The sequence below is a fragment of the Dryas octopetala genome, chromosome 7, assembly GCF_963921425.1.
Source record: "Dryas octopetala chromosome 7, drDryOcto1.1, whole genome shotgun sequence".
Taxonomy (NCBI): Eukaryota; Viridiplantae; Streptophyta; class Magnoliopsida; order Rosales; family Rosaceae; genus Dryas; species Dryas octopetala.
Window position 1 is genome coordinate 5,259,903 of NC_141372.1, and position 11,697 is coordinate 5,271,599.

The window sequence follows — 11,697 nt, forward strand, 5'->3', positions numbered from 1 at the left end:
TCCCTTTTACTACAAGACATAGTATGTGCTGTGTATTTTACGAAAAAAAAAAAAATGTGCTATATTTATGAGAATATCGAAGTTTAATTTAGTGCGACATCTCCAACATCTGTTGCCTTTCACAAGCAGCAGTCAAATATATATGATTCGCATGCAATCAGGTGGATGGTGGGTAGGTTACAATTTTTAACATAATAGTAATCAAATAGTTAAACAATTTTTTATTTGATTAATATTTTGTAATTTAAAGAATACATATCCTAAAATATAAATAATTCTGATCGTTAAATTATAGGTCCGAAATAAGAGCACATTCGATCTTATAAGTAATTACTTGAAGCTTCCGTGATTACGAGTAATTTGAGTAGGGGTTTTTTATTACTTGTTTAATTTGTGTGATGATTCGGTAAAATCAAATGGAGACAATGAGTGCGTTACAACTTACAAGTCACAAGCTAGGAATCTAATTTCATATCGATCTTTTGGATTGTGTGATTCAATTTGAATTTTTTTACTTAGCCAATGGCAATTAATGTTGCTGGCCACGTACATATAAAATATAAATTTGTACCTCAATATATAAGTCACTTGTAAGAATTTTAAATATGATAAATCAATTTAGTTTGATACTAAGCTAGCTAATTCATATTAATTAATTTCTCATACAATTTTAGTAAGTTTTAATTTCTCAACATTAATTGTATTGATTGTTTTTCACTTTTTCTTTACTTCAAACTTACCGAACAGTTTTTTTTTTTTTTTGTTAATTTGTTTCTTTACTTCAAACTTCAATACAATAGATGAAACATTAATTGTATTGATTGTTTTTTTTTTCTTGCATTTGAAGATGTTTGAGGATCAGATCCATGTTTGTCAAACATGGTACCCTTGGTGACATATCATGACTAACTGAAGTTCATATTCTGTACATAAAGTTAAAATGAACGTAAAAAATAAGAAAAAAAATAAAACAATTAATATATGATTTAGACTATTAATTTAGTACTGAAGGCATGCATGCCTGTATAGCTAGGGTTTCAAATAAAATATTGGCTCAATTACAAAATGCACCCACCAATTATAGGAAGTATTTCAAATTGGTCTATGAACAAAAAATTATTTCAGATTGGTCCACTAACTAATAGAAAGCTACAAAATCCATTATGAATTTTGTCAAAAACGATAGTTAAATGCTACTTTGGATAATGATGACGTTAATTTTTTGAATAATGTGGACACCAAATTTGTTCCACATGTATTAAGAATGTCATATTGATTAAAATAATAAAAAATAAAAACTAACAAAACTTTTAAACCCTCTAAAAATATAATTAAATATGACATCATTAATTAATGTAATTTAAATTTGGTGTCCACATCATTTAAAAAAGGCTTAATTATCGATTTACCACCCAAAACTGTAACTCATTCCCACTTTACCACCTGAAAGTTTTTTTGTCCCAGATTACCACCTGTAACTTACATCCATGTCCCATTTTACCTTATTCCGTCAACAATTCCGTTAATGCTGACGTGGCGCGCTAGATGTGCGCCACGTGTCACATATATTTTTTATTTTTTCGCTTTTTTTTATTTTTTTTATTTTTATAAACTTTGAAAATTCATTAAAAATAGCTCCGAACTCAGAAAAATACACGAAAAATTCCTACGGACTCGTCTTGACTAGCACTAATTTTCTATAAAGTTAAATTACCAATTTGCCCTCTAAAAATTTTCAAAAAAATTAGAAAGTTCAAATTTATTTCTAAAAAATTAAAATAAATTTTCCTCTATTAAATAAATTCTAGAAAAAATTCTAGAATTTTCGTAAACTCTTGGACAAATTCTCAAAAATATTTTGAAAAATTACCAAAAGCTTGTTTTAGAGAATTATTTCGAGACTTTACAGAAATTTTAGAATTTTTCTAGAATTTATTTTATAGGGAATTTTATTTTTCTCTAAGACTGAGAGGTCTTTTGGGTAGCAAGTGTTCACGAGAAAGGTAATGTTAGTTTTTAGAAGACTAACGGTGCAGACCTCATATTTTTTGGAGTTCGGGAGATTATTCTATGAATTTTCAAAGAGTCTAGAGTATTTTAATTTTTTAGAAATAAATTTGGACTTTCCAAATTTTTTGGAAATTTTTAGAGGGAAAATTGGCATTTTGACCCCATAGTAAATTAGTACTAGTTAAGACAAGTCGGTAGGAATTTTTCATATATTTTTCTAAGTTCGGAGCTATTTTTAATTAATTTTCAAAGTTTATAAAAATAGAAAAATCAAAAAAATCAAAAAATATAAAAAAGATGTGACACGTGGCGCACATCCAGCGCGCCACGTCAGCATTAACGGAATTGTTGACGGAATAAGGTAAAATGGGACACGGATGTAAGTTACAAGTGGTAATCTGGGACAAAAAAACTTTCAGGTGGTAAAGTGGGAATGAGTTACAATTTTGGGTGGTAAATCGATAATTAAGCCTTTAAAAAATGCACGTCAGCACTGTCTACACTGGCAGTTAACGTCCTTATTAACGAAATTTATAACGGATGTGGTAATTTGTAAATTTTTATTAGTTAATTTACTAATCTGAAATAATTTTTGTTTATGGACCAATCTAAAATACGCCCTATAGTTGGTACATATATTTGTAATTGAGCCAATATTGTTTTGGTGAATGCGAGTGCAAATTACAAGGCGGAGACCACTATTTGGCTGCTTTCTGGTTTTGTCTTAAGCTAATCTATATTTATATTTCTATTTTATAAGTAGATGTAAGGTGTAAACGTTACGTGTTAACTTAAATGTCTGATACACAACTACTCTCTAGAATAAAAGAGTCACATGTTCCTCCCAGATGCTCTTCTACATAACTGTCGTACCTCCCAGATGCTCTTCTACATGATTGTCATACTAATTCAATCTTATATATATATATATAAAGGTATTCTGTTGTTCAATTATGAATCCAAATTACACATTTAGACAATAATGCATTCGACAAATAATTCAGATATACAATCTTTGGCATGCAGTAATATAAGTGCATCTTATATTAACGTCAAATTCACAATGCAACAACATGAGATGCTCAAACAACATGATAAAGCATCTCATGTTAATGCAAACAAATATTTTGCCACTCTCTTTACTCTACGTACGCAGATGACAAATGGCTGTAGGGTCAAGAGCCCAGTGTTCAAATTTCATTGTATGATTAATGGCAATGAAAAGTTGCTATTAATTTTAATTTCATTTTAAACCCATTAGCTGATCAGTACGTACAAGCTAGTTTCGCTTTCATTTCAAATCCAAGATGTGTTGACTTCTGTCAATTTTGTTAAGAATACCAATGCCACATATCATTCATGTTGTGGTTCTGAAAGCTGCCACTAAAGATGTGATATTGTTCTTGCTTCCACTTATTGAAATGCAATATCTTTTGACTCATCCTTAAGCAAACAAGCTTGTCGATCACTATATAGAAATTATTCGAAAAATTTATCCATACTGTCGAACCTATTTTGTAAATTAATGAATTAAGACTGATCATTAATAAAGAATATATTTGGCTGTAACACAGCAACAGATCAAGGTAACGTAAAATGACACTCATTCCGAATTTACGTCAAACTTCACAATTTAAAACAATGCAAAATTCGTTAATTAAGATCGAAAAAATTCAGAACCCCAAAAAGAGAAAAAATGATCAGGAATTAATTTTATTAGAAGAAGATTAATTATGGGTTATGGGTTATGGAATATATATGACCGTCCAAAGTGGAGGTGCTGAGAGAAAGCAGCTTTGCTTCCATTTTCAGGTTCCAAATCAAATAATGATGTTTTCCATGAACATATTCCACCATTTTTCATGATTTGAGTTTCATTTTAAAACCCCCACTCAGATTCTTAGTTCATACCCATTTGGGAAAGTGGGAGCCTCAACTTGCATTACTTTTAAATGTATTTTTACTATAGTTGAAAACCTGATATGTGGGCTCTGGCCCAATATGTTTGCCACCCAATTTCTAGTTAATGCCAAAGTTTTCTGAGTTCAAGTTTTGCTCCCACATGAAAAACAAGTGCACCTCTTAAAAAAAAAAAATAATAATAATAAATTAATTAATTAATTACTAATTTCAATACTTAAGGTCTAACTCTTTTATAACGATGAAAACTCTCGAGCATGATCCATTTTTCTACCGGTTACAAATTCTAAGATAGATTTACAGGTAAATTCGATTTTTTTTTTAAATCTCATAAATGTCTATAATTAGAAAGCAAAAGAGCATTTCGTTAGGGAACTAGATGTTTAGTGGTTTCATAACCAACAGTTTTAACTTAGAAAGAAAATTTCCAATGAAAGAGATAGAAGAGCGGTATGACAGAGCCCAACAAAGGTAGTTTACTACTTTAAAGAGTAAGGTAGCTTGCTTACTTTTTTCTTGCGCTAAGGCAATGAAATTTACTTGCTTAGTGTGAAACGCTAAGGAAGGAGCTTGCAAAACTAAGCAAGGGATGCCATTAAGCAAGAAAGAAAAGGGCAGGGCCACTTATGTATGGTATGATGAAAATCCCAACTTGAATTAATTAAAAAAGAATTAGTGACCCACTTGACCTAATTAAGTGGCTTCAATTAATATTCAAAGTCATGTCTGGTTTGCTACTGGGGGGCTACTCCTGTTGCTTAGAGAAATGAAGACCCTTATAATTGCCTGATTTGCCTCTACTGTCTCTTCATGCCCTCATTGATTCCCACAGATTCAATCAAAAGATGACATATTAATTTGCACAAATATGGCGGACAAAATTAGGGTTTCCCACACAGGAAACACCTTGTAACAATTAATTTAATCAAACTTGTTAATGGATGGTCCAAAATGATAATCAATGTTTGAATTGAATGTGGCCGGTGCTGATGCGTAGTGACGTGTCAGCTTCTCATCTTGTTAATGAATTTGATTAATTAGTCGTTAGGTCAGTCTAGCTCATGTGGGTTTTTGTAATGTTGTTCCAATTAAAGCTAATTCAAGTCAATAAAGCAACTGATTCCATTCCTTGATTCAATATTAGTGGAACGAGAATCCCATTTATACTCTCCACACATTACGAAATTCCTCATGATCATCAATCATCATTTCAAAGACTTAATTTCCAACAAGTACTAGATGCTCTTAATTAGAATATATAGTTTCTTAACACGTACAAGTATCAAGTATGGTTCTTCATCTCATCAATTTCTTCCATTAATGCTACGGTAATCATTAATAGTGAGGAGTTGAATCTTATGCAAATTAAACTAATTCGTGTCATGTGGCTTGACCTTGTCCATGGTTGAAGTTTGGGTTTTTGAGATAGCTAGAATGAATGTTTATTTACATAATGCATAACTTAGAGCATCTCCAACAGTTTAGTTAAATTTTCATCATTAGCTATTTTAGCTAGATTTAAAAAAAAAAAAAAAAAAAAAAAAAAAAAAAACTCACTCCAACGGCTTCTCTATTTACTTAGCTATTTTAGCTTTTATTTTTTGATTACTCAAATCTAGCTAGAAGGAGAGAGAAGATAGCTATTAGCTAAATCTCAACTTTATATTAAAAATTGACATTGTTTTGTTGTCAAAATTATTTTTTGGGTCTTTGTGATTTTTTTATATTTTAAAAAATAATAAAATCTTTTAAAATTAGCTAAAATTAGCTAAAATAAAGAACATGATTGGAGTAAAATTTAAAATTTATTAGCTAAAATAACTTTTCAACTATTTTACAACAAATATAGCTAAAATTTAGCTATCCTTGTTGGAGTTGCTAGTGTTAGAAGACCGTACATAGGAAAAATCCAAACCTCAGTTTTTTTTTTTTTTTTGACCAATTGGAAACCATTCCATTAAGAAGCCATAAATGCAGAAAATCCAAACCAAATACACATAAAGCACCAAACTAAAACAAACAGCACCAAAACAATGAAACAGAGCAACATAATGTAGAAAAACATATACAGAAACTAATACAAACCTCAGTTTTAAAAGCTAAAGATATAAACATTATCTAACGGACCCTAAATGACGCTACTTAATTTCTGAAACATTTTGGGTTATTGAAAAATCCATGAATTGCATAACACTAGTTTGAACTTATATCCATGGACTAAATTGAGACATACACATGAAGCTGGTTTGTTAAGTCAGACATTAGTTTGTATTTAGGATGTTACTTTCACCAACATTTTTCTGCAATTAATATAATTAGGCAAAAGTGTATTTTTTGTCCCTTTACTTTAACAAAGTTTTCACTTTGGTCCCGTTATTTCTATTTTGGAAATTTTAGTCCTATACTTTTATTACGTTTGCAATTGAGTCCAAATCATTAATTAGGTTTAAATCGCTAGTGAAAATATGACGTAGTAGAGATATTTTGGACATTTTAAATAACTTATGAGTGAAACTCATTTAGCCGAGTGACGTTGCCCAATCACATTTGGACACATGTCTTTTTTTCTTAATTATTTAAGTTTTTGTTTTTTCTTTCTTTCTTAATTCTATTTTGTTTAACCTATTAAATTGTTTATTTAGCCCGTATTAATTATGAAATGTCTAAAATATTTATTCATATTTTTTATCACGTCATATTTTCGTCTAAAAAATAAATTGAGTTTACAGTTTGAACCTAATTACAAATATAATAAAAATGCAGGACTGAAATTATGAAAATTAAAAGAATAAAGACCAAAGTAAAAACTTCGTTAAAATATATGAACCAAAAATATACTTTGGCTTTTTAAATAATTAAGCAAGATTAACTGGCCTTGTCTGCTTGTCATGCCGCTCAATTTTATTAGTGGCGCTAGAGAATTAATTAATTTGTTTGCTAATAAAAGAAACAAAATTAAATTTATGATATTTATCCAACAGATTGGCCAGTTTTGTCTTTCATTTAATGGGTTTTCCCCAGGTGTCTTAGTCTAACTTTTTTAGTCTAACTTGCCAAAGGAATAATTTGATTTATATCATGTATTTACACATATGTATGCTACTTTGCTGAAGCATATTAATAGTTGAGCTATATATATGTGTAGCCGACGAGCCGTATAGGTTAAAAACAGTCCCTGTCGACAGTGACTACATAATTGAAAATGGATAATAATTAATAGTCCTTGTGTTGACGAATCAAGTGTGCAACTTAATTCAACTCCAATTTAAAAGGATGTGTAGACTGTGTATTACGTATCTCGTAAGAAGGTTTGCGAAGAGAAAAAAAAGTATTAAATACAAAAATGGTTTATGAATTTTACAATAAATTTTAATTTAGTTTACGAACTTTTCAAGTTATACCAAAGTAATACAAATATTAACTTTGATAAAAAAAATTTAATGAAAATTGATAATTTGTACAACAAGTGACCACATTTTCAGGGGGCATTTCAGTCCGTTCATTACATTTTCATGTGACCAATTCTGTAATTTTCGGTTGGAAGTTAACGGTTGTATATATTGTTTTGGTACAACTTGAAAAATTCATGAACTAAATTGACATTTTTTATAGTTAGTGAACCAAATTGAAAATCAATATAAAATTCGTGGACTATTTTTATATTTAACCCAAAAAAACTAAGAAACTTTAATTATCACATTATTCATTTTAATTATGGTTAATTACACTTTGCACCCCTTAAGTATAGGTCGTTTTTCACTTTGATATCCACTGTTCATGAAAACGTTTCAATGTGAAACCTAAAGTTTATGAAAATTGCAATGTGCTCTTTCCGTTAATTTTGACTGCATATAGTATGTGTGAGATTCATTTACACTGAAGTGGACAATAGATTTACGCCATGCAAAAAAAAAAAAAACAAATTAAAAAGCCAACTAAAATTTTATAGGTTAAAAAAATTTAAAAATTTAAAAATTGAAAAACAAAAAACTGGGAACGAAAAAGTTGAGGGAGGAAATAGAGGTAGGGATGAACTAAATAATTTTATATATTAGTTTTAATGTTATCTTTAATTTTTTTTAATATACAATAATTTAGCTGCCTTTTTTTAATATTTTTTTAATTTGGTTTATTTTATTTGTCCATGTGACGTAAATTTATTGTCCGCATAAATGTAAATGAATTTCACACATGCTATATGCAGTTAAAATTAACGAAAAAGTTAACAAAAGGGGCATATTTCAATTTTCATAAATTTTAAGTTCCACATTGAAACGTTTTGAACATCATGTACCAAAGTAAAAAATAACCTATACTTGAGAGGTGCAAGGTATAATTAATTCTTTTAATTATTCGTAAGAAAAACATATAGATTAATAAAAAATAAAAAATTTGTGCCTTATTAGGGTACAAAATTCATGTGCCAAATAATACACATCATTATTATTATTATTTTTTTTTTGTGATTATACACATCACTAACTATTTTTAATATTTAATTAATATTATTTTTATTGAAAAACCACCTTATCCATCTCAGGTCTGAGGCAGTTATTTTTACTTTATAAAAGTTTTATATTAATTTTTTGTAATATTATCCAACTATTCAATTATTCAAATATGCAACCCATGCATGTTCGGGCTGCGATCACACCAAAAAGTCTACATGCAACACCGTTGAATGTTCTTCAACGAAAACTTTGAATGCTCTCCAACTCCGTCTCTAGCTAGTGTTTAAATTTTTTCTCAGAAAATCCAACACCTGCTTTTTCTCTTCAGGAATCCAATGCTTGCTTCTTCTCTCAATCCTTTTTTTTTTTTTTTTTTTTTTATCTCTTTGATTTCTTAGGTATTATGTAGATTAAGAAAGGGGTTATGCCTTGTTGGAGGTCCCCATTATGTTCCTTTGATCTTGATGAATATAATTGATACCTTAGATCTTGATTTTTGCCCATTAGAAACCATTTTTTTATTTTTTCATGCAAATTGGGTTTCTTAGATTGATCTCAATCTTGCCAAGGGATTTTTTATGAACTATCACAAATCATTCAAGAGTGAATTAAACCGTTACCTTAATGAATGAATTGAAAAAACATTCTTCTAAATTGTAGATGCAATAAGAAAGATAACGTAATAGCTTTCTAGCTAGCTAGGATTCTAAAAATGGGGCAAAATTTTGTAGGAGATGAACATATGTATGTTTAGCTAGGTTTTTTAAATTGGTCTCAAAAATTTAATCTAAGTTTTGTAAGATTTCAGAAAAGGTTAAATGTGTATTCTTAAAAGTTTATGTGGCAAATTCATTATTATATGAACAATGCTAGAGTGCCCTAGCTAATCTTATGTCCTAATTTTGTGCCCTAATGACATGGAGTGTCATGTCAATTAAAACATTACTTATTTTTAAATGCATTAAATTATTTACTTACCATATCAGCTTTTTTAAAAGACTATTTTAACCTTGTAATAAATATTATAAAATTTAAATTATGAAAAGAAAATGTAAAAAAATTTCATAAGCCAAATACTGCTGCTACTCTCTAATCAAGAAACATACAAACTCTTTTATATGCACAAACCAATTTCCCTTTTCTTTTTGATAGTGTTATTAACAATCATTGACATGAACATATGTCTCCTACCGATCAGTTATGTCCGTAGATCCAAAAGGGATGACAAAAATTTCTTGTCTTAATTAACTCCAATATTGTTACAATAATTTACGATATCAAAGGCAAGACCCATGAGTTTTTGGTCTTCGCAGCTTTGTTTTTCTTTGTTTGATCCTAACCTTCAATTGTAACAACTAATTAACACGATGATCATCGACAATGCTTAAGGATCTAAAGAGCCCTCTTCTAAGGCTTCATTTATTTACAAAAAAAAAGTATTTGATTTATATTTTCGATCAATACAATTTTTTCTGATTTTTTGATCAATACATATATCAATCCACAATAAGCCGCATTCATTGCATATATAAAATAAAAAACAAAATATGAAATCAAACTAAAGAACCTCCATTTCAGGAAAAAAAAAACAAAAAAACCTAAAGAGCCTAAATTAGGGCTTAGGAGAATTGGGTTGGAGACATTTAAGGGCTTTTGACTTGGAAGAGTAAGTTGAATTTTGAAAAGGAAGCAAATGTTGGATTTGTAGAGAAGAATCAAGCCTTGGACTTGGGGAGAAGAATCACGTATTAATTAGAGAAGAACATAAAGTTACAATCCTAACTAGACAAGAACATCTCTTTATTGAAGTTGTAATCACATTGAAATTTAGATTGGATAAGATGATCTTTTAATATGTATGATGTAAATTTGATGTCGCAAATAAATAATGATGTGTCAAAAATGTGTCCTACCAAGACACAAAATCTTTTCGCTTATTATATATATTAAATACTCTAATTCACATGAAAAGTCTAGGTCATTAGGACATGATTAAGGCACCAATAATTAGAACATGAAAAGTCTCTACTCTTTATTCCCATCTCATAAACCTCACAAATATTCTAGTACTGAATTCAATCTCAGCCCAGTCCCAATAGTCTGTCTGTACTGGTCTCAGGTTTTCAAACTGAGCCCAAAACGTCGCTTCGTTTTTGGTAAAGCAGCTAGCCCAAAATGTTGTTCAAAGTTCAAAACATAGGATCAATTAATGGGCCTGACCCTACTTTCATATAGTTGGAAACTAATCGCTATCACAACCTGACATCTCACTCCCTCTATTAATTTGATGCACTGTTTATATGAGTAGGTTATATAAATGAACTTCTGAGAATGCAAGTTGCACGTCCTAGAAATTAAACCTTACCTGTGCAAGAACATGTGGTTGATCCACACCCATCATGAAATCAAAGGGAATTATTAATTAATAGTGGGCAGTAGGAGGACTACTAGTTAAAAGTCCTCTGACAACACAATATATATCCATTTCCATATCTGAGAAAACAATATTTTGGAAGACAAGAAGCAGCCCAATATTAATGAAGTTTGTCATCATTACCTATATCACTAACATGGAATTCATGTTTTCCAGTACAGCTTAGCTTGGAGTGTTATGGTGAAAAGTTGGAACAGTACTAGTATACGTCCTGAGTTGATCAATGTCCAAAACTTGTACGTAGCAGACTAGCAATAGTGACTAGTCATGATCGAGCTAGTGAGCCATTCATGTCCAATATTATTGGCAGGGCCGGCCCCGACTTTTGGTAGGATTAAGGGCGAAATCTAAATTGGGCGCCTAATAAAATCTTTTACAAAATAATTTACAATTGACAAGAATTTAATTAGAAAATTTTCGATCACATCAAAAAATTAATTAGAAAATTTTTGGTTGAACGTCAAGAAAATAATTGAAAAAATAATAATTTATAGGAATATAAAAGAAAAATTAAAAGGGAAAAACACACACTCAAACATTAATTACCTTTCTGCCTCAATGAGACCTCTCTAATTTCTTTCAAATTGAAAGAGCCTGTGGAGAACAAAAAAAAAAAAAAAATCCAATTTTTCACAAGACTATGTGGAGAGGCAAAAATCCGTCTTTGCCAATTCAAAGCAAACATGCTCTCTGAATCCAACTTTCCAGAAAGAAGGAATGTACTTTTGATTAAAAAAAAAAAAGGTGTAAACCCAAAGGCAAAAAGGACCCACTGCCATGCAGATGAGAATGTTGGCTTGCTTCTTTTGTGATTCACGTGAGAAGCCAAAGAAAAAATGAAGCAAGTTGGCCAAACACAAATTAAGGAAATAAAAAGAAATA